Source organism: Bos mutus, chromosome 3 (assembly GCF_027580195.1).
Source record: "Bos mutus isolate GX-2022 chromosome 3, NWIPB_WYAK_1.1, whole genome shotgun sequence".
NCBI lineage: Eukaryota > Metazoa > Chordata > Mammalia > Artiodactyla > Bovidae > Bos > Bos mutus.
Genome location: NC_091619.1, coordinates 44050322 through 44073946, shown reverse-complemented (window position 1 = coordinate 44073946; position 23625 = coordinate 44050322). Strand labels below are relative to the sequence as shown.

At 35.3% G+C, this 23625-nt stretch overlaps 1 protein-coding gene across 1 annotated transcript in view; it reads right to left on the bottom strand.

The window, feature by feature from the left end:
* The window catches only part of DPYD (dihydropyrimidine dehydrogenase), a 930468-nt gene that overhangs the window by 761326 nt on the left and 145517 nt on the right, over positions 1–23625 (bottom strand). The window lies entirely within an intron of this gene.

Here is a 23625-nt window from a genome sequence, read left to right as displayed (position 1 = left end):
ATTTATATGTCTTTCTTCCCTGGGTACTCATTATTTGCCACCTAAAAGCTGATAGTGAAAATCCATAATGATTAATTTTTAAATCAAATTATTTAAAATATTAACATCTTAAAATTTATATATGCCAGGCTTTCTCATATTATGTATCTCTGATTCTTCACTTGCAATATAGAAAATGATTTAGTAATGAAAATGACTTTCCCTTTGCTTATGAGTAACTATAAATCTGTTCCTTGGAAATAGTGTCAGAGATACTCCAAACACCCAAGCTCACATTAGTTTCTCCTCTCTTTGAATATCTATTGCACATTCACTCACTAACATGCAATTTAGTGCTTAATTATTTGCAGATTCATAGTATGAAATGTTCTTGAGAAAGAAGTGCCAGAAGGGACCTTACAGATTATCAAGTTCAATTTACAAATGAGAGAACAGAACCACAGAGACATATTCAAGATTGCAAAGCTAGCTAATGGCAGAACTGAGGCTACAACACAGGTCTTACAATTTCTTTTCCAGTTTTAATTTTCTAGCCAGATGGGAAGGTATTTAAGGACAGAGATCATGTCCTCTGTGTCCCAGTAACCTCTTTCATACTCACACAATGGGTATGAGTGAAAAATGCTGAAGTGCTCATAAATGATGGATGATAAGCAAGACATGCTTTTGTTCTGTTGTTGTTTCGGCTGGACCGCATGGTTAAGTAGCAATTATGTACCATATCATAAAATGACAACTGAATAGTGACAAACCTCAAACTTTTTCTCAAAGTAAGGTCACATCAGAAAGTACTTAGAAATAAAAAATATTTTCTTTGACTATAATAATTAAAAAAATATCTCAACGTCTAGTAAGCATATCAATAATATCATCTCATTTACTCTTTCGATGGCTTTATTTAGTAAGCATTACTATTATCTCCAAACTACTAATAAGAAGAAAAATCTCAGAGGCAAAGTAACTGGCTCAATGTCTCAAAGCTAAGGAGTGGAAAGGCAGGAAATTAAACTTAGTCCATTTCATTAAAAAGCTTAAATTCGTTCTATCACTTCTCCACAGACAAATGCTGTTTATTAAACCATGTCCAAAAACTCCTATATTCAATACCACCAAAATGAAAATTATAATTACTACACTCAATATTCAAAATTACTAAAATGTATTTCTTAAAACATGTAAACTTAGTTACCACTTCTAACTAAAATGTAACAATGATATAACAGAATACATTTCTTTTCACTGCTACATCATTGTATATAGGCAAAGACAGGGTGAAGAGAATACTTAACTAACAATCTTTGGAATTAGCAACAGTAAAACTCAAAAGAGTAGCTATCTTTGATAATTTCCTACATATTCCCTAAGAAATAGCTGCTCAATTTTCCTCAAAGGGAAAAAAAAAGTTACAGTGAATTTTAATGTACAGCACAACAGTGGCTAAGGAACCACTTGGTGGAACAAGCTCTCTTTCTATACTGATGGTTATCATTGAAACATACTGCCACCTTATGACAACTCTTTTTATATCTTAATTTTCAGAACACTGTTTTAAAAATAAATTTTTGCCAGGAGTATGACCATGAAGTACAGAAATTATCTAAAATTTAAAATTAATAAATAAAATAAAATCCCTAGCTCAACTGAAAATAGACCAAGAGAAAAAAGCTATACGTAAGAGACTATTTTTAGATTTTTGAATAACAGTGATTTTGATGACATGATGTAAACATTTTTAAATTCAAGAGACCAAGATATAACTGACTGCATGTTAGCAATGGACTTAAATTTTGAGTCTACTTTCCAATTATAGCTTCAGAAGTTATATACAAAGCATTATTCCCTTACTGTATCTATCATACTGCAAACACACACTCAAAAGTTATAAAAATTGCAATGGTTCTGATTGGAAAATAGGGGAAAGAAACACTAAAATTAGGAAAGATAGTAAAGCTGAATAAAGTCCTTATTGTGTGAAATTGACAATAAGGCAAAATAAGTATTATTACTACTACAAATTAAAGACCTATTTACATAGAATCCTGTTTCCATTGTGAAATTCCTATCATACTGGAAAATGTGGAGCTTTTTCCCAGCATCTGGCTTATTTTTCTCTATGGATCCATGGCTCATGTTTGTATCGGGTTTTGTTTCCTTTTTTCCATTAGCTCTTAAGGTACTTATAGACAAATATATGATTCATAGTTATCAAGTATATAAGAAGCCATTGTATGCATTTGGTACTCTACTATTACTCCTGGTTACACCTCATTTTTATGCCTTATTTTTACTTTTGCCTGATGGTGTCATTTACTTTCATTTTTATGTATATACTTGGTACTGTGAAAGGAATATGGATTTTGGAAGCTGAAAACCTAGAACCAGTTCTAACCTTTACTAGCTCTAGGATCCTAATTACTCCATCTCTAGGACAAACTATAGATTTGTCATTTGTAACTTAAGGTTAAAATACCTTCTTTGCACAATTATCATAATCATTAGAGACGACGATAAGAGATACCTAATATTTGTTGGGTGCTTAAAATGGAATGGTTACTCATATAACAATGTCTACATTTTTATTTCAATAAAACTTCTGAAACTGTTATATTTTATAATTGCAATTAATACAGTAGTGTTCCCTAAAAAAAGATATTTTTAAACCAGCAATGTCCTAGAATTTAGGAAAAGCAGTTATTGCTCTTTATTTTTATAATCACCCTCATACTCTTTTTGAACTAAGCAGAATTATTAACAAGAATATTTCAATCAACTGCTCAGCTGAATTTAAATCATAAATGAAGAATAAATAAATGGATGTACTAAAGACTCTGGCATTATAGTTTTAAGGGAAAAAAGCTGACAATTCACTCAACTTTTACATTTCTGCTTAAAATTTTAAGCAAAGGATCAAAACTTTAAAAAAGAAATTGTGCACAGTAACACATTGCTTAGGTTAATTACTGATTTGCTGTTTGCCCCAAAGTTTTAATCAAGAGAGTTCTTACATGTGGATAACAGTGGAGACATCTGTAAAAGTTAGTGCCACGTTTAACTCCTCTAGGCACGGCAGCACCTGGTGACGCCACAGGGAAGAAATCATGGATACTTCTTAAACATACTGCAACAGCTGTCAACTCAGAAGGAGGTATATTCTAAGTTCTACCAAGCAAGTAGTATTCCATGAAACCTCATTCTGTCCCTTCTTTTAACTGAAAAGAAGCCAGATGGAAATATGCAACTTGTCAAATTGCAAATAAAGAATTTGTATAAATCGTACTGTGCGTCACTCTTTATGTTCAGCTTTAAATACTTTGTCACTCAATTTCAGAATAATTTCACTGATATTTTAAAATAAAAACAAAGATGTTGGATGCTTTTCCAGATAAAGACCATACCACATCTCTAAGCGAATATGATAAAGGTAAAGACAATGGAAATATGATTGTATCTTTAATATAATAACAGAATGAAGAAATAAAAGACATCATTCTAGATGCTTAATAATGTCCAGAATGACTATGACTGTGAGCCATCTCTCACAACAGTTAATGGTGCAATCTGCTTGGAGCACACAGCCACAGAAAACGAGAAAACAAGCTATATTATTTATAATATAGGCATCCTAGTTGTGTTAGAATGGCTAAACCCCCACTTGCATCTCCAGTACAGTCCATTATACAAAATTATCATGATAATTATAAATATAATGTGGCCAGATTTAATTGTTAATGTATGCAAAGATCAGAAACTAATAATTTTGTGATATATTATTGCCACCAAAAATTACTTATAATTTTAAGATCATGAGATGCTTTTCATAAAACTGGACAATATTTAAAGTTAAAGCTTCACTATTTCGGAAGTGCCACTGGGAATGAGTTAATCTGTCCATCATTCTCATATGCCTGCATAAAAACATTAGTTGAGTACTTACTATAGAACATATACCATGCACTTTTATTTTATTTATATACCATTCCTTCAATATCACTAAACATTTCTTTCATAGCTGGAATCTAGTTTAGGGTGGGAAAAATATTCTACAAACTCTGAAAGAGAATGTATCAAGAATATGAATCACATCATAGTCTCCATTGGGTATGATGTCTTAATGATGGTATGATAGCAATCACTGAATCTCTATAAACACTCATAACATTTCTCACTAAACTCTATAGTATAAGGAATTTGCTAACAGCCTCCTAATGAAACTAATTATTTGCTTCTTTTCCACATAAAGCCTAAGAATTACATAAATGATTTTAGCATGTCAACTCTCATTTTTTATACCAGTAATAACACACCTTTTGTGGGTAATCAACATTAAATTATATTTTATTAACAATATTATCCACTTTTCAAATGCTTATAATTTTACATTATTTGCATACAACCACCACATCATCCATGAGAACAAGGCATCTTTACACCCAACACTACAGATGAGAAAGCTGAGATGTGCAAAGGTTCAGAGAGCTGCCTAAGATCACGCAGACAGAGAGAGTACTGGGGTTCTGAGTAATTGATTCATGTTTGTGTCCAGCCCGTGTTTGTGACACAGCCCATGTGTCCTTCCAGTCCTTTACTCCCTGACAAAGTTTTCAGGTACAAATACTAGACTGTGTTTTTTAATATATGTTGTAAAGTAACTTTAAAGGACAGAAAGATGGCACTCAAATTGTTGAGGCAGGAAACCCAGTCACTATTTTCTGCTTCCTCTCTTCTTCATCCTCTCCCACTAATAGATGCAAAATTAAACCATTGCAAACAAAGCATCTCTATGTAGGAGGTATAGTTTATAATTCCTGGTTTCTGTGAGTTACATAACTCACTGGACAAGATATACTCATAACCCTACTACTTCTGGAGTCCTCACTTCTTTACAAGTCATTTTACTTCAAGTTTCCTTTCAGTTAACAACACAACGGATGGCAGTCACTGAAGCCTAGCTTGGCACATGTTCTATGGAAGATCCTCTCCTGGCAGCTACCTGTTCTCTGAAGAGGGGAAGCCTACCACAGAGACCTCTTGGTTATCTTCAGGTAAAACATCTGCACTGCTCCCGACACTGCCGCACACTCGCTCTTTTTTCCCACCCTGTGATGGTTTAGTCTCTAAGTCCTGTCCAACTCTTTTGTGACCCCAGGGACTATAGCCTGCCAGTCTCCTCTATACTTGGGATTTCCCAGGCAAGAATACTGGAGTAGGTTACTATTTCTTTCTCCTGGAACAGGGATCAAACCCACATCTCCTGTACTGCAGGCAGATTCTTTACGGCTGAGCCACCAGGGTGGCCCTCTTCCCACCCTACTAAGCTGCAGTCTGATTTCATTCAGTTGCCTATTTACATTTAAAACTACCAACAAAAACATGGAACATCAAAGTGTTACAAAGGCAAAGGGCAGGTAGGGAAGGCCCTCTCAGAAAAGGATCACAAAAATCATACTACTGTTGTATATACCCACTCTAGCACCCCCTTCCCTTTCAAGCTTCCCTTGTGGCTCAGCTGGTAAAAAATCCGCCTGTAATGTGGGAGACCTGGCTTGGGAAAATCTCCTGGAGAAGGAAAAGGCTACCGACTCCAGTATTCTGGCTTGGAGAATTCCATGGACTGTAATAGTCCATGAGGTTGCAAAGAGCTGGACATGACTAACTGACTTTCACTTCACTCTAGCATTAACAGGTTTCATCAATTGCCTTAAGTCGTTCATAAAAAGTAAACTATTTTCCTTGACTACATTTGGAAAATAGAAAGTGAAAGTGAAGTAGCTCAGTCGTGTCCGACCCCATGGACTGTAGCCTACCAGGCTTCTCTGTCCATGGAATTCTCCAGGCAAGAATACTGGAGAGTGTTACCATTTCCTTCTCCAGGGGACCTTCCCAACTCAGGGATCAAACCTGGGTCTCCCGCATTGGAGGCAGATGCTTTAACCTCTTAGCCACCAGGGACAACTAAATTCCTTTTCTGCGTTTGTCCATATGAATCAAGCCTTAGAATATATTCTCTGAATGTCAGCTGGTAGTATCATAAGGGTGTTGCTATGGTTCTTTGTGACAAAAATACAAAATGTGAATCAACATGATGAAGGCACAATCCTAGAGAAATGTGCAATGATGTGACAGGCACTCAAGAATTCTTGAAGAGTAGAAGAGGGCTGGGTTGGAGAGAAGCATATAATGTTACCATTTATAGTTCCTGTGTTACCCACCTCTCAAACATTCCATTCCTAGTTCTTACAGAATCAAGACAATTGAACAACAACAACAAAAAAAAGAACAAAAAATTTCCATCTTGAGAAAATAATTTTTGAATAATTATGACTAGAAAAGGTTTGCCTCTTCTACAATACAAAGAACTCCATGGCCCAATTTTACAGAGACATATATTGATCATCCTGTTAAAAAATGCAAAAAAAAATGTTTTTATATAAGTGGATGCAGACCATAGGAAATGAGATGTGCTTTCATACTTGGGTTTAGATCGAAGGGTTGTTACCCCAGGCATGATGTTGATGAACCAGGGAAGAATATACACTATTTTACTTCCAGGCAAGAATAAGAAGGCATCGTTTCTTGGAAATCATAAAGCTAGAGAAAGAGAGAACCAGATGATAACTCCTTCAATGAAAGGCCATACTTCTCTTAAGATCAGCGCTTTGTCCTAAATCCCAAACTTGTCCTCATGTCAGTAATAGAAAGCATCAGCTCTCCTACACAATCCCTCATACTTCTAATAAAATCATGCTACTCATAGCAGCAGATGGTATCTTAGGAGACGCAAGGGTAGAGTAAAAATAAGAAAAATAATGGTGGTTTAAGAAATAGGATTGATACTATACTGACATTATCTTCTTATGTTTTGTTAGTAATATTAGAAATCATTTACACAAATGTGAGTCACATTATAATATGTCCAATCTGATGTGCAATATTTGATCTCATTTGAATTTCTATTCCAAAGATATTAAAAATGTTCAAAATAAAAGGAATCATAAATAAAAACAAAATGAAGGACATCTCAATTCCCAGTGATCATTATCTCTCCAAGCAATAATGGTTCCCTAAGTATGAACTATGCTTTTCCTTTAAAAAAAAAAAACTCTTACGGTGAAAATAAAAACATTTTTTCAGCTATTCATATCAACATTTGAAAGTACAGATATCTATTTAGTAAGCAAGTCTCCCTGGTAAAAAGCTCCTGGGAATACATGAAAGAGCTCATTAGAGGAAAAGGACATACAGAACAAGAGAATACACTTTAGTCTCTAAGTGTGTTACAGAAAATGTGAAAGTGTTAGTGGCTCAGTCATGTCTGACTGTGCAACACCATGGACTGTAGCCTGCCAGGCTCCTCTATCCAATGGAAATATACACAATCTTACAAGAGTAAACCACTGTCCTCAAGAAATGGAGCACCAGTTTTCTGCGAGGGGGGGTGGGGGGGGGTAGCGGTTCTCATTTACTGCAATAGGCTATGAATCAACCAGATTAAATTACTCATAAGAGCACTGGGGAAGCACTGCCTCTCGCAGATGGCCTATGTTCAAATATATGGTCCCTCTCCAGTCCCAGATCAGAATGTCCTTTCTAACTACTTCTATGAAAAACATGAGTGATTTCATATTACCTGAGTAACCAGGCTAACACATGTTATCCAAAGCGCCAATGTTAAGAGACTGTGATTTTGATGGTTATATATATCAACTTCTTAATGTCTCCATCTTTTACAGTGCTAAGTACATGAGGACAAAGTTATCCAATGCATAAAAATGTATGTCCAGAGGAATTTTAACATCAATAGAAGATGGAAAAGTAGTTCCTGGGTTTGTAACTTTGGCGTTAGGAAATAATATATGACTATCATTTACATGGTTGTCTGACTTCAGTAAACACAACATTTTTGTTGTGTAATGGGAATTAGATTTACATTTTGCTATTTACTAAAACCATTAAATGAGAATATAGCTAACTCAGACTTTGTAGAAGGGAAAAAGCAAAGCAGCATATAAACATATACTGGCCTTTCCAACAAGCTTCAAACACCATGAAGTCAACTAAACATTCGATTTCATTAACATGCCTATATGTAATTGTGAGCAAATTTACCACGTTTTAATATGCTTTGGGGGCTTCCCAGGTGGTTCAGTGGTAAAGAATCCTCCTATCAATGCAGGAGATGCATGTATGATCCCTGAGTGGGTAAGATCCCCTGGAGAAGAAATGGCAACCCACTCCAGTATCCTTGCCTGGAAAATCCCATGGGCAGAGGAGTCTGGCGGGCTACAGTCGATTGGATGGCAAAGAGTTGGATAAGATTTAACAACTAAACAGCAGTGGCAGAAATATGCTTTTACTGAATATAAGACACATCAAAAATGTATCTTTTGGAGTATGTACCAGAAATAGGACCCCCCCCCACCATTTCCTCTGTTAGTATCACATAAACCAGTTTGGGCCATCATTTTACACTATGCATATTATTCAATTTGAATATATATTTAGAGTAGCATTTTACAAATAGAAGAAGATAACTACATACACACACACACACACACATCTGTGATTCAAAACTTTCATTTACACAATGACACCCACCCAATGACACGCACCCATTAATAGTCTTTCATGCCATGTTTTTATAGCAGTTCTCTAAATACAAAGGGAACCTAAATATTCAGTAGATATCAAACACATCAGACACCTCCTTGTTTATTAATAGATCTTTATATGAGTTGAAAGAGAAAGATGACCTTTCCTTATAGATCACTACCTCCTAACTGAAATAACGTGTGACCAATTTGGCCTTTAAATCTTAGGTCAATGATATGCCTCATCCGAATTAAAAAACAAACAAAATAAAGGCTCAGCATTTCTCCAAAAATTCTCAAGACAATCTTATAGATGAATGACATTTAAATCTTATTACTTTGAAAAGAACAAAGACAATTTTTCTAAAACGCATTCCCTTCTCTCTTCATAACATGTTTATTAGTAACCATTACTTTACCAAGCCTATCAAATACGATGGTTGCTGCCTCAAAAACTTTGATCTTATTTCTAGGAAATCCATGCCCTCTCTTAACATAAAAATGAAAAAAATAGGGTGATACTTAAAAATATTTACATGTGTGACTTGTAATTAGCCTCCATTTCTACACAAAAGACATTGACATTGCAAATATTTTTTTTATAAAGCAGAAAGATGAAATGTGCCCAATCCACTCTGGATTATTATAATGTTCTCATTTAAAACCACCATCTGTCAGAGATTATCTTATTTTATACCAAGGGAATATCCATTAAATATTCCTCCTCCTCATTGTGGAAAAATGCTCATACAAGATTAGGGCCCCACCTGAGGAGGTGTGAGTATTGGTCATTTTAATCTCTCGTCTCTGAATGAAACTTAGAATAGACAACTGAGAAGTTTACACCTAAAGAATAGCATTCTTTTTAGGCTAAAGAGTGTGATTCCTGAGGGCTGCTATTAATTTACACATTCTGAGGCCAATGAGTTAATTTACACTATCTTGGCAACAAGCAGTTATCACTTATTTTGTTTGGTTTAAAAATAGCAAAAATTTACAAAGGTAAAGTTTGTTAAAATACAGCTTTTACCTGCAAGAATCTGGGTGGAAATGAAAAGCTAATGTTGGCATAACTGCTGAGGGGGAAAATTGGCTAAATCATTCTCTTTGTGCATGGAACTCCCTAACTTCTAGACTACTTAATCACAGCTTCATATTTTATGCTTTATTTCCCTGGCTTTGGGGAAAAAATACACAGGTCACTGTGAACTAAGAGCAGTTCTTAAAATATTCATGCCACCTTCTATTCTTCGTACAATAGTAATGAGAAAATTGAACTTTTTGTTCAATTACAGAAAAGACTACTAAAAATTTCAAGTTATATATGCATACAGGTAATATGTAAATTCATGAAAATAAAGCTCCTTTTCTCATTTCACAGATTTCTCAGTAGGATACTTCATATAGGCAGTAAAAATATTTGAAAGCAAAACTTAATAAGCCATAATTGCATCTATATCTAAAGTAAAATAGAAAAAAGTGAGACTTTCATTCTAAACAGTGAAATAGATCATAATGACACTTTGGAAAGAAAGAAGTTTCTAGATGCTATATCATAACTGCTGGCTTAAATTGTCAACCTGCATTTTTAGTATCCATTTAGAACAGTGGCAGTCTTCCATGGCAAGGTTCTCCTGGTACTTTGCAATACATGAAGAAGAAGAAAGAAGTCTATTTACATGATTCAACTTACCCTTAGGCAGAGAAGCAGCAAACACTTTAAAGAATGGTTCTTGGCAAAGGTAGAAGTCTGATACAAAATTTATGATGTCCTTTACTTTAAAAATTAAAAAAAAAAAAAAAAGCTAAAGTCTTTTGGGAAATTCCGAACAAACAGCAGTTCAACTGAGTAAAATTATAGTAATAAAAGCACTTTTTAAATTAGAGCTAATGACTCTCAGAATGTTCTTTTCTGAAAAGAGAAGATATTTATATGTTAAGTGCTAAGATGTAAGTGTGCATTAACATTGATATTATCATTATCAATCCATCTGCACAGAGTTCACTTTGCCATTGACTGTTACTGCTCACCTAGTGTACACATTTGAGAGATAAAGTTTAATAATGCATCTTCCCCTAAAAAATTATACCAGGGTAGGGAAATAGGTATGAAATAATCAATGTGATACAATGTAACAACTACTTCATTGGTAATATGTGATAGCTTTTCTTGAGAGGGTACCAACAATCCCTTCCACCTACGTATGTGCATACCCTTTCTCCCTTTAAGAGATGGAAACTATTCCTCCTTAAAACTAGACCACATTCTATTAGGACTTCCAGGGATCAATAAAATTGCGCCAGAAGTGCCGTTGAACCAGTTCTGAACCAAGGCTTTAAGAGGCCTAGAAGCTTTCACTTTTGCTCTCTTAGAATGCAACTTTAATGCTATATGACGCTTATTTAGCCCACTTGAAGATGAGTACCATGTAGTTCCTCCTGCAAGTGAAAGCATCCTGGCTTTCCAGCACGTGCTGAGCGCCTACAGGACTGCAACTACAAGTGAGTCCAGGCAAGACCAGTACAACTACCCAGCTGAGTCCAGCAAAAGGAACTGTAAGAAACAGTAAACTGCTGTTTTAGACCACTAAGTTTTGGGATGGTGCTTCCCTGGTGGCTCAGAGGTTAAAGCATCTGCTCGCGATGTGGGAGACTCAGGTTCAATCCCTGGGTTGGGAAGATCCCCTGGAGAAGGAAATGGCAACCCACTCCAGTATCCTTGCCTGGAGAATCCATGGACGGAGGAGCCTGGTAGGCTACAGTCCACGGGGTCGCAAAAGTCAAACACGACTGAGCAACTTCACTTTCACTTTCACTTATGCAACAATAGATAAATGTCGTTAAATAAGGAATTTTCCTTATAATCTATAAAATCTAATCTAATTTTCCCTAAGAATAATCAGCTAGTAAAGAGAAAAAAGCCAATTCCCCTGAATTGCCACCCAGAATGAAAATATAGTGCAAAGGCAAAAATACAAGCTGTAGTCTCAAGTGGAACACAAAATCTTGTGACCAAATGTGAATCGCAATAACAAGGCCAAGAGATGACCCCCATCAGTGAGACACATTAATACCCTCATTCAATGATAAACTCATAGTGATTCAGAATCTGATAACGGTTCATGCACCAGCCCCAATTAAAAATATTACTATTAATTTGCTATTCAGTATTAAAATTTTGAAAGTGATAAAGCCACATTTCAGAAACCAATATAATAGGACCATATAAGCTGAACCTCCCTCAAACATTCTTTATCTGAGGTATGATTTAATGATGGTTTCTGACTGTACTGGGAGCATCAGTCATTGAACAGCAGCATCATTTCGTTTGTAAAACTGAATAACCTATTACTCATATACTTACTATTGATCACCAGGATACAAAAATCTGTGTGGTAAATTCAAGTAGCTTAATTTCTGGAAAAATAGTTTGTGGAATGAATTTTAGGCTTTTCTTCCCAGAACATAAATCACATTTTTTATTATAGATATTAAGCAAAAACTTAAATAGCCCCATTTCTTTTCTTTTTTTTTTTTTTTTGCTTTTTTTCTCACCTCCCACACTTTTTTCTCAGCCCATGGGATCTCATGCTGGCCTGAGTTCCTTTTGCTATTCCACCATTTTCTCAAGTGCTCAAAAAAGCAATATTTAAACAATAAAATTAAGTATAACATAAATATGTCTTTTTAGATACATTTCCCAAAGGACTCCACGTCCTCAAATCACTCAACTCTTTTCCCCAAGTCAACACATTCAGCCTCTGAGTACAGCTGGTATCTGCTAGTTATTAGCAAAAAGCTTTAACACATTAGTAACAAAAATACCACTTTAACTTTCTGACAGACTTAGAGACGGATGCTTTTGAAAAATCAAGGAGGGAGGTCTTCTATAGGACAAGGGAGCAAATCAAGTCACAGTGTAGAGAAGCACACTGGCAGCACCTGAGGATGCCCGAGAGAGGGAAGGTGCACCTCTGGGGAAGCCACAGGCCACTGAGGAGCCACAGTAACAGGAATTTGGGACAGATGTGTGCTTTAAATCACCTCCTTCAGAAAATCTGCAGTAATTTCTCCACTGCTTACTATAACAATTTCTAAGAACTCTTTCTGATGATGGAAAAAAGTGATCAATTCTGTCTCAAAGTTAGTCTGGGCTCAAAAGAGACACTACTCATAGACCCAACTGACTTCAAGACTATGCTCTTTTTAAGCAAAGAAGGTGATTCTGGAAGAGGCCACTTTTCTTGCATAAGAGGGGAGCAATGATATTAGCATTTTAGTCGCTAAAAGTTCTTTCTTACACATATTAAAAAGGATAGTACAACGCCTGGAGGGATTCCGCATCAGGTCCCAGAAGAGAAAAGAATTTCTACAGCATCTATGCATTTCAAACAAAAGTACCATGTTTCCACAGAGGGCACAGAATATTCTGCAACAATGGAATTTATATGATTATCTTACTTTTTTGACATTTGTTTCAGAGAAGTTGTCTGAATATATTTTTTTTGGCAAAATGTGGATAATAACACATGTTGGAAAAGTAAAAAGTAATTTTCTCTGTTATCCTATTATTTGAATACTATTTTTTGTTACTCTCTTTTTATCTCTTTTTTACGCTCCTTTAGAATTTTTGAAAATTTAGGTTTATGTATAATCATTTATATTGGGAAAAGTACAGTTACTACAGAGGACAATCTGCTGAATTCAAACTATTTAATTAGAAAAAAAGTTGATATGTCATTTAATTATATTTATAGGCATGAGTAAAGATTATCTACAATTATCACATGGTAAATAGCCTACTTTGCTTTAGTATAAACTACAGTCAGAAGGTTTCCAATTATCTAGTATCATAAAATATTTTATAAATAGATAAGTTACTCTACTGAGCTTGAAACTTCTTTATTAATATACATTCAGTCAGGAAATAGGTAGTTGGTTCATCCAAAGTGTCTAACTAAGAATTAGACATATATTATAAATCAATTCCCAATATGACAGATCAGTTATACCCACAGTCTCTCAAGAGGCATCATTCACATTTTGTAAGGAACAAGTCTTTATTTTTTTTATACAGGGGATGTCTGAGATCTGTGATGTCCTCCTATTACATGCCAAAGCATCCACTCATCATTGTGACAACAACCAAAAATGCCTCCCCACATTTTCAAATGCCTCCTGAGGGGTACCCACTCTTCCAGTTAAGAATAATTAATAGATTCACTTTAGAATTCAGGAAGGAATAGAAGTTTTTTACAAAATTGAAACCAATGAAACATCTACTTAACTTGGAAACCATAATAATCTGTTTTTGCAACTGTAGCATTAGCAGTACTATAACAAGTTTTATGGTCTAGTGTATATTTATAGTACAGCTGTGCTAAACATTTTTGAAAGAGTGAGAAATTTGCACTTGCAATAATGCAGAAAGCTCACAGGGAAACCATGTTTAAGCCTAGTAACTATATCATGGTCTGATCACGCATCAGTTGGCCCCAGGTACAGTCTTTTTACTTCTTTAAAATTCCCTTTCTTTGAGAAAAGGAACACTTACACAATAAACTAAACTAATTCATTCCAAAAAGTTCGCACATTTGTGGACAAGAGGAAAACAAATGTTTTATTGACTTATCTAAAACTCGGAGAAGGCAATGGCACCCCACTCCAGTACTCTTGCTTGGAAAGTCCCATGGACAGAGGAGCCTGGTAGGCTGCAGTCCATGGGGTAGCGAAGAGTCGGAAACGACTGAGCGACTTCACTTTCACTTTTCACTTTCATGCATTGGAGAAGAAATGGCAACCCACTCCAGTGTTCTTGCCTGGAGAATCCCAGGGACAGGGGAGCCTGGTGGGCTGCTGTCTATGGGGTCACACAGAGTCGGACACGACTGAAGCGACTTAGCACAGCATAGCATCTAAAACTACTGTGATCACTGAAATTTGTTCAGTTAAATACTGAACATCAATGTTTTATTAGATGCTTAAATTAAACATGTATTAATGTTTTGTTAAATTGTGAATAAATATAATAGGAATATAGAGAAGGAGTTTGTAATGAGAAAGAAAAAAATCTTTTGATTCTTAATTGCTCTAGGAAGCCCAGTGTTTACGATATTTTGAATTAAGAAAGTGATTTCAAAAATTTATAAGTATTTTAAAAATGAGGAAATATATTGAAGTTTCTTAATAGCATTTGAAGAGAAGCTTCCTCTGTTAACCCTTTTATGCAGTCATAATGCAATACAGGGTAATGATACTTCAATTAATAATTGTTCATATAATATGATATAAAGGCCCATTAGGTACAAAAAGGATATATTATCAGAAGACCTTAATCAGGAACACTTCCCTGATACCAATTTAGTTATAGGACTTTGCCCATCTCCCAGAGGAAAAAAGGGAAAGATACTGCTACTGACTCTTTAGTCTACAACAGACCTTCCTTGTGCTAAATACTATACATATTTTTAACTAAGTCCCACACCATTTTAGCAGTATTTCCATTTAATCAGTGATGAAACTAAGCCTAAATTATGTCACACCACCCTTAAGTGTCATTGAAATAATATAGGGAAGGGAAGGAAGGGAAAGTCTCTCAGTCATGTCTGACTCTTTGCGACCCCATGGACTACAGGCTTCTCAGTCCATGGGATTTTCCAGGCAAGAGTACTGGAGTGGGTTGCCATTTCCTTCTCCAGGGGATCTTCCCGACCCAGGGATCGAACCCGGGTCTCCCACATTGTAGGCAGACGCTTTACCCACTGAGCCACCTCTAATAATATAACCAGAAACTTCAGTTAAAGTCATGCTCCTTTATGTAAGTTAGTCAGTCTTGGACAACTTCAAAACGCTAGCAGAAGAATACAGGAGAGAAAAAAGTTTCTATTTGTAATTTTTTACCCTATCTTAAAAAAGATTTAGCAAGTGGAGGCCACTTACCATATATTCACCACCATTCATTCATTCATTCATTCAATAAACATATCTACCTATAACAAATATTACCAAATTATTTTTCCATCATTTGTCAATTTTCTAAATGCTAGGGATATGCAAATTTAAATTTTGGAATAATAAATAACTATGCAATCAACTATTGAATATTTAGTTAAAAATATTACTTATAAGTCATGCTGGCTCTACTAATAGAATGTATAAAATATATTTAAAAAGTAAACTAAAGTAGAATGAAGAATAGTGTACATTATAACAAATAATAAGAACAAGGTTTTCTACATAAATTTGACTATGATTTACATACTTTTAACAATTTCACATTTTGATATATTTATTTGATATAATAAAATTTCACATTCATCATTGTAGTTTTTTAACAATAAACATAGCATACACACTCTTTATGCATAGACATATTTAACTTTAATATATGTACATGTTCAATATAGTATAAAATACAAATTTCATTCTCTGAGGAAGTTACAGTGATGATTACATGTCTCATTTTGCTATTTCCAGACATACTTAAATACTATTTCTTTTTCTTATAAAATGTAATAAAAATTATCTTTCCCTGTGTTACTATTATTATTTTAAAGTCACCCTATAAATCTTCTTCTACCAACAAAAACAGTACTTCATCAAGAGACACCCTCATTAACAACATAGTAATGAAGGTGATATCTTAAAACTTTCAGTGTACTGTATAGTTTAAAATTCATTTTCTCTTTTAATCTACATATCAATTCTGTTAGGGAGATATTATTGTTAATCCCTCATTTTATAGACAGAAATATTGAGGCTTAAGGAAGTTATTTTCTTGTGTCAAATTACACACCTAATTAAGGAAGTTAGGTAACATTCATGTTTCTTCAGTGATTTTAATCACATTAAATGGATTCCTCTATTCCACATATGGATTTAATTTTTTTATGAAAAGAAGATTGCACTTTCTCATTCCATACAAACACAAGTTTAAAATATCCTTTCAGTGTAACAGAGCACAGTGAGTACATCATTACTCCACACCCTGTTTACCAGACAGCAGGTCCCGCTCAGACACTGGGCAGTGCCTCAGTGGGCCCCACCCAAAAGCAACCAACTGTCACTGAGCTACCATTAGTGGTCCTGCTCAGCCATTGGGTGGTGCCTCAGTTAGCCCCGCCCACAAGCAACCAATGGTCAGGAAAGGACTGTTAGTGAAGGGATTCTGGACAGCAGTGGAGTGGTGGCTGTGAGGTGGAGAGTGAGGTAAGAGGTGGATCCCAGCCCAGCCTTCTCCCTGAGGCCCTCCAGCTCACCTAGCTTGGGCTAGCAGGTGGGTGGGGCCCCAGAGAACAGGCTTGGGGCTGTGTCCTGCAGAGCTCTGAGCCCTCATCAAGGTCACCCACTAGCCTTGGCCCAGGCCTTGAGGCAACAGTGAACCTCTTCCCCCATCCTTGCGTCTGTGACCTAACAGCAGTGGCAGTGTGCCTGGGTTACATTCTGTGTGACCTGGTCTCCCCTCTGAGTGGCCTGAGGAGCCTGAGGGCCAGCTGGGTTGGGCACCTGGCTCCTTCAGTGATGACAGCTGGGCACGGTGTGGGGACCTAGCGCTGAGGGAGCTGCCAACTGAAACCTGCCTCCTCTTAGCTAGGATGAGGACCTTGGAGGGTGAAAGCTGTGCCTTAGGACCTTGCTTTTCTTGTCAGGACAGAGAATAAACATTCATTTGGTAGGGATTTACAGAAACATTGTTACCTGACCATGACCTGACTTCAAGAACAAAGGATTTGACACCAAGAAGTTTGCAACAACTAGCCACCTCCCTCCTCATCTCTTTTCTTTAAAAGGGCTTTGCTGAACGCTTTCAGTAACTTTGGGGTTCTTAAGGCATGAGCCATCCATCTCCTTGTATGGCCCTGTAATATACCTTTCTCTGTTTCAAGCTCCAATGTTTTAATATTGTTTAGCCTCACTGCATCAGACACTCAAACATGCATTTTTAGTAACATTAATATACCAGTAAAATCTGTGTTTTAGTCCTTATATATTTTTGATGTAAGTAAACATTATAATTATGCACATGACATACATAAATAAGCTTTCACTCCAATTTACTTTAACTCTTTCTTAATGCCGGTATAAAAATTACTCTATATTGTTATTTGTGCAAAAGGTGTCAGGGAAATTCTGAATCAACACCAAGGAGGAAAGTATAGGAAGAGAAGAGGAAAGAGAGATAAGGCAGGAGAGACAGAGAAACAGAAGAGAGAACAAATATCCAGCAGTAGCGATATGAATTATTTGCTTAGTTACCACAAAAGTAATAATTACCCTGTAACTCCATGGGAACAATGGTAATTTCACAGTAGCTCATGTTACTGTTATCATCCTACATCCTGATAACTGTGAAATTAATTTGTGGCACTACTGTAAAGGTTGTCTATAAGCTGTTCCCTTGGTAACAGTATTATGCTATGACAGAGAAGGAATGGGCAGGAGTAAAATGGGCAGCAGCAAGCTGATTATACAGGGGAATGTGTCTAGCTAAATACACATGGCATAGCAATCACCCTTGGAAAAACTACCTGGCTTTCCAAAAGTGTTCCCTCCCATTCACTGTTCAGTATTTGTTGACTGTAGTTAGTTCAAATGAATAGCAGGTAATAATCAAATTACCAGTTTATAATAAGTAACAGAGTCTTATCTTTACAAAACTGGAAGAAAGTAAAAGATGTAACACATTTATCTTGCTCTATTTTTCTCTTTCCACCCCTGAAATTATTACATGTTATTAGAAGCTATACCAAACTGATACACACACACACATATACACACTTAAGAAAAGCATGCATACTGCAGATAGCTAGGCAACCCTTAGCTACAAACAGAATACCAAGTATTTTTTAAAAAACAGTTTTGCTTAAAGATATTCATTAAAAAAGGAAGATCCATTACATCTGCCATCTACTATCTTCAAAGTCAAAGAAGGAAAATTTGAACATTGGCCAAAAGAATAGTAGCTTACATTTCTCTTTTTTATTTTTCTGCATGAAATATTGAAGAGAGTATACACTCAAGTGGAAAAGCATAACTGTATGATACCAAAGAAATTCTGAATTAGAGCCGTGTATTTTAAAATCTATACATCCCAAGCTTTGGATGGCTTAGCAGCCCAGAGGTACAGGCCAGATTCTCCAGCTCACCCTTCTTTCATAACACTAAACAGGCTGAATACCATTCTGGGATGGTAACAAATTGGCTGAGTGCACAGCTGAGATTAGCTAACATCTATGTGCCTGTGCTAAACTAAGTATCATGAGATTGGCACTATTTTGTCATTTTTCAGATAGAAAATTCAGATACGAATTCTTCAGAGTTCAGTAAGTCTATTTTAAAATCTATTTTTGCTTTTAAAATGATCAACCTGTACCTAGAGATATAATTGCATCTTAAGATTTATGATAAGCTTTTGCTGAGTAATATTTTCCCTGTATATGCAATGCAAGGTCAATAGTTACTAGAAAGTCTTTCATTTGGCATATCATAGATTCCTGTCAGCCTAACTTCAGAGACTACTACATTCTGACAATGTAGAATGTAGTTCTGAAGAAAAGCTAAATCACAGACATAAATGTTCTAATCTTAGTTGGCTCCTACCCACCAAACTTCTTTTTCCCAAAGTACTTGGCACATAATAGGTTTACAATTTTTGCTGAATAATTGAACAAATATTCTCAAAATCCTTATTTGGCCATATTCCCAATAATGACCTTATCCTAACCAACATTTAGAGTCATCTCCTCTGACACATACTTCTCTAGAGTTAGTCTCCTAATTTTTAGGTCTCTGAATATTTTCTCAACAATATCTTAGAAAAGATCAGTGAGAGTGGGAATTATGGTATATTATTTTACTTTATTTTAATACAAACTCACCACAAAGGCTGGCTACAAACTAAAGTAATAAACCACCCCCAATAAATAGAGCAATGGTTTTTACTATTATAAATTTACCACTATTCTGTGTATGACCATAGGAAAGTTTCTTGATCTACTTGAATCTCAGTATCTTCATACTTAAAATGGGCATAATAATAGCACCTACCTCATGGAATTATTATTAGAAAGAAACAAGATAATCCATGTAAAGTGTTTAGCATAGTATTGAAAATTAGAAAGATAATAAGCATCTATGTTATAGCTGTAATGTATTAAACATATCTAAAATACTTAAGATATATTCACTTCAGTGATTAAATTTTTACCATGTCACATAGCTGAAACATGTTCCAAAAACTTTGCTGAGTAATCTTCTGTGTACCAGGAATGAAAGGTGGCACTGAAAACAAACTTTGGTATCAAGCAGACAAGACTATATAGGTTGTAGTTGTGTCACCTAAGAGAGTTCCCATCTGCAAACTACTGAAGCTTTTTGAATCTGAATTATCTATTAAAAAGGGTAGAGATTGTAAGTGTCCACTTGCTTTTTTTTTTTTTTTTTTTTTTTTTTTGCTTATTAAAATAAAACTCATACTCCTTCCCACAGCTAATGGGTCATATACTGAGAGGTCATATACTCATCTTTCTCTTCCAAATTCCAAGCACACTTTTTATCTTCAGAGTCCTCAAGGATGCCAAGCTTGACATCAAAGTGGGCTGGAACCCCGTGTACCACACCTGCACTCATAGAAAGCAACATGGAAGCATGGAGGATTTATACCATGATTAGTCAGGCACATTATGTCAACTGAAATAAAGTTTCTATGACGTCTGTACATTTGAGTAACTTCAGTATTTCTTAGGAATCACCAAAGATTATCCTAGCTTTACAAGAAAATGTGACCCTGACTTGTGTGATTAATAAGTAGATTTTCATGGAAATCACTGACTATATGACAGTGCCTTCTAGAGGCAAATTTATACCTGCGTTAATATGCTCGCATCCTGGAAAAAGAAAAAATACCTTCTGAAAGTCCATACTAGATATCTGAAATAACAAAGGTGAAGTACAAACTATGTGATTCATCATAATGTGAAATAAACATATATTGCTACTCTGTGATTTTAGTCTTTATCTCTGTCTGACCCATTTCTTGAGATTATTACCTCAAGATGCTCTCCCATGGAGTTTTCACTGAGAATACTTTAATCCAGTTTCTTAAAAATCCATAAAAATTACTAGGGTCTCAATGACTTGCCAACAATCCCATGTTTCAAAAATGATACATAAAAAACATAATCTTCACCAAGTGTGACTAAAGTATTTTACACCTGCAGTGTTGAATAGTTCCATTGGAGGAAAGCAGGAAAAAATATAAGTATGCACACCAAAACTAGAACCTTGTTGTCACAGTGTATTCCTGCTGAACCGACTAATTCAAACATCCCACAATTCCAACATTGATCTCTTAGCCTCCCATTTTTACTTAATTTCTCAATTAGTACAGGTCTTTATGTTCTTCAAGGTTTCTGCTATACTCTATGTTGCAAAATGGTTAAAATGAAGACACCCAGAACTTGATTATCAAATGGTTCAAGTCCCTGATTTCCTCTTTATTATCTGTGCAGCCTTAGGCAGGGTTTTCTTAACTGTAAAATTAATGTAAGAATACCTCGAATTTAAGTAATAATAGTATTCACCTCATAGGATTGTCACAAGAACTAAGTGAGTAATCACATATAAATCTTGGCATATATGTAAGCAAAAAATTACATCTTTTATCATTGAGTCCTTCAACTTTCTATATCTATTTTGGTTCATCCCCTTTTTAAATTTGAACTCAATTTTAATGATTTTTAAAACCCTTCTATAAAGATTGCTATCCCCTTGTTATTCAGTTCTTCCCTTATGCCATTCTTAAAAAATTCATATTCTGAATGAAAACTTTCATGTCCACAGAGAAAATCATAAATACATGCAGAAAATCAGCATCATAATACAGCCAATGTCACCAATAAACTGGGCTCTGAAGACTCCACAGAAAGGGCACCTATTTCTTTGGTCAACTTCTTGTTCTTCCATTCTCCAACTACTGAAAACTTTCATCTTTTCTCCTGACTTCCAAGCCGTTTTTTGTTCGATTCCTTTATCTTCATCATGATAGTCTCCCTTTGTATTTTTGTGACAAAAGTCTTAACTTGGTGCTCTGAAACAGAGATGCCAACAATTCTCTAAACCTGCTTTATTTTTTTTTTTCTGCCCCTTATCACAATGTTGTTTCTGGCCCTCTTTTATCAAACACGAATCCTTACAAATGTAATTGGATTTCATCTCCTTCTACTGTCTCTAAAGTCACATGCCTTCAAGTTTCACCTCTTCTTCTTTCATCTCCTGGAACCTCCGTGTTCACATCTAATTATTTTTAGTTACTCCAATGTGATAACATTCTAGCCAAATTCTACATCTCACTCCTCCCTATCTGTAGCCAAAAAGTCAAAGAAATTTGTTGTCTATATTGACCATCTCCACTTTCTTCCTGCCCACTTATTAATGTTTATTCATTCATTCCATAGTCTATTCCAGTCTAGCTTCTGCTCTTACTTCTCCATGGATGATATTCATGTTACTCAGTATGTCTACGCCACTCATTCCACAGAATACTTTTTCAGATCTCCTTTTATTTGAACTTTTGGAAGGATTCAATAAAGTTGGCTGCTCTTTCCATCTTAAAGCATTCTCTTTCTTTCAATTTTAAAAACTCTATGCTTTCCCCCTTTTTTTATGATCATTCTCCAGTCTCCTTTGTTTTCATTTGTGTTTTTCCATCTTTTCCTAAATAATTGTTAATATTGGAGTTCTTCAAGATTCTACTGTGCTCTTTTGTCGCATTACACATTCATTTCCATGGCTTCAGTTATATCTCCACACTTATCATCTATATGTCCTTCATTCTCAGATCGCCACCTTACAGCCCATCTCTGTCCTTACCTTTGGGCATGTATGTCAAATATAATTATTGAATCTAGTCATGCACTGAAATTCAACAAATATGTGCTAAGCATTTGATATGCCCCAGGAACAGTTCTAAGCAGTAGGGATATATCGTGAACAAACACAGAAAACTTCTTGCCTTCACAGAACTTCATTCTACTAAGGGAGATACATTAAACATAAACAAGTAATATAGACAGTAAGTTAGACAGCTGTGAGTTCTCAGGAGAAAAATAAATTAGGAAAGATTGATAAGAACTGTTGATACAACTTGGGTAATGTTTATATAGCAGCCAAGGAAGATGTCTCTAAGAAGGTAACATTTCACACTGCAGTAAGATTAGATGTCAATTACAGGAGAAAATCTATTAAAAATTCCAACATATGGAGGCTGAACAACACGCTGCTGAATAACCAACAAATTACAGAAGAAATCAACATATACATATAAGTGAATGAAAATGAAAACATAACAACCCAAAATCTATAGGACACTGTAAAAGTAGTGCTAAGGGGAAGGTTCATAGCAATACAGGTTCACCTCAAAAAACAAGCAAAAAGTCAAATAAATAACCTAACTCTACATCTAAAGCAACTAGAAAAGGAAGAAATTAAGAACCCCAGGGTTAGTAGAAGGAAAGAAATCACAAAAATTAGGGCAGAAATAAATGCAAAAGAAACAAAAGAGACCATAGCAAAAATCAACAAAGCCAAAAGCTAGATAAATAAAATTGACAAACCATTATCCAGAATCATCAAGAAACAAAGGGAGAAGAATCAAATCAACAAAATTAGAAATGAAAATGGAGAGATCACAACAGACAACTCAGTTCTTCAGAGAAGAGAACTAAAGACTGAGAAGAAGCAAAGGCAGAGAGAATGGAATATGCAAAGGATGATTCTTCTCTCATATCTTCCTTTTTCCCTGTGTTCTGTGAAACCTTTTATGGTTTGCCTCATCTCTTTCTAATAGAATTTTCAGCCATGTATAATAACTATCCAGGATTTTTTTTAATTTCTTATGCCTTTCCTGTTTCCTTTTCTTTCCAGTAAATGATAAATAGTATTATTTTTTGACTAGTTGTGTCTTATCTTCATGCAAACAGATTCTCTTCTAATTTATTTTATAAGTAAGCAGGATATAAATATTAAATAAAATAAATCA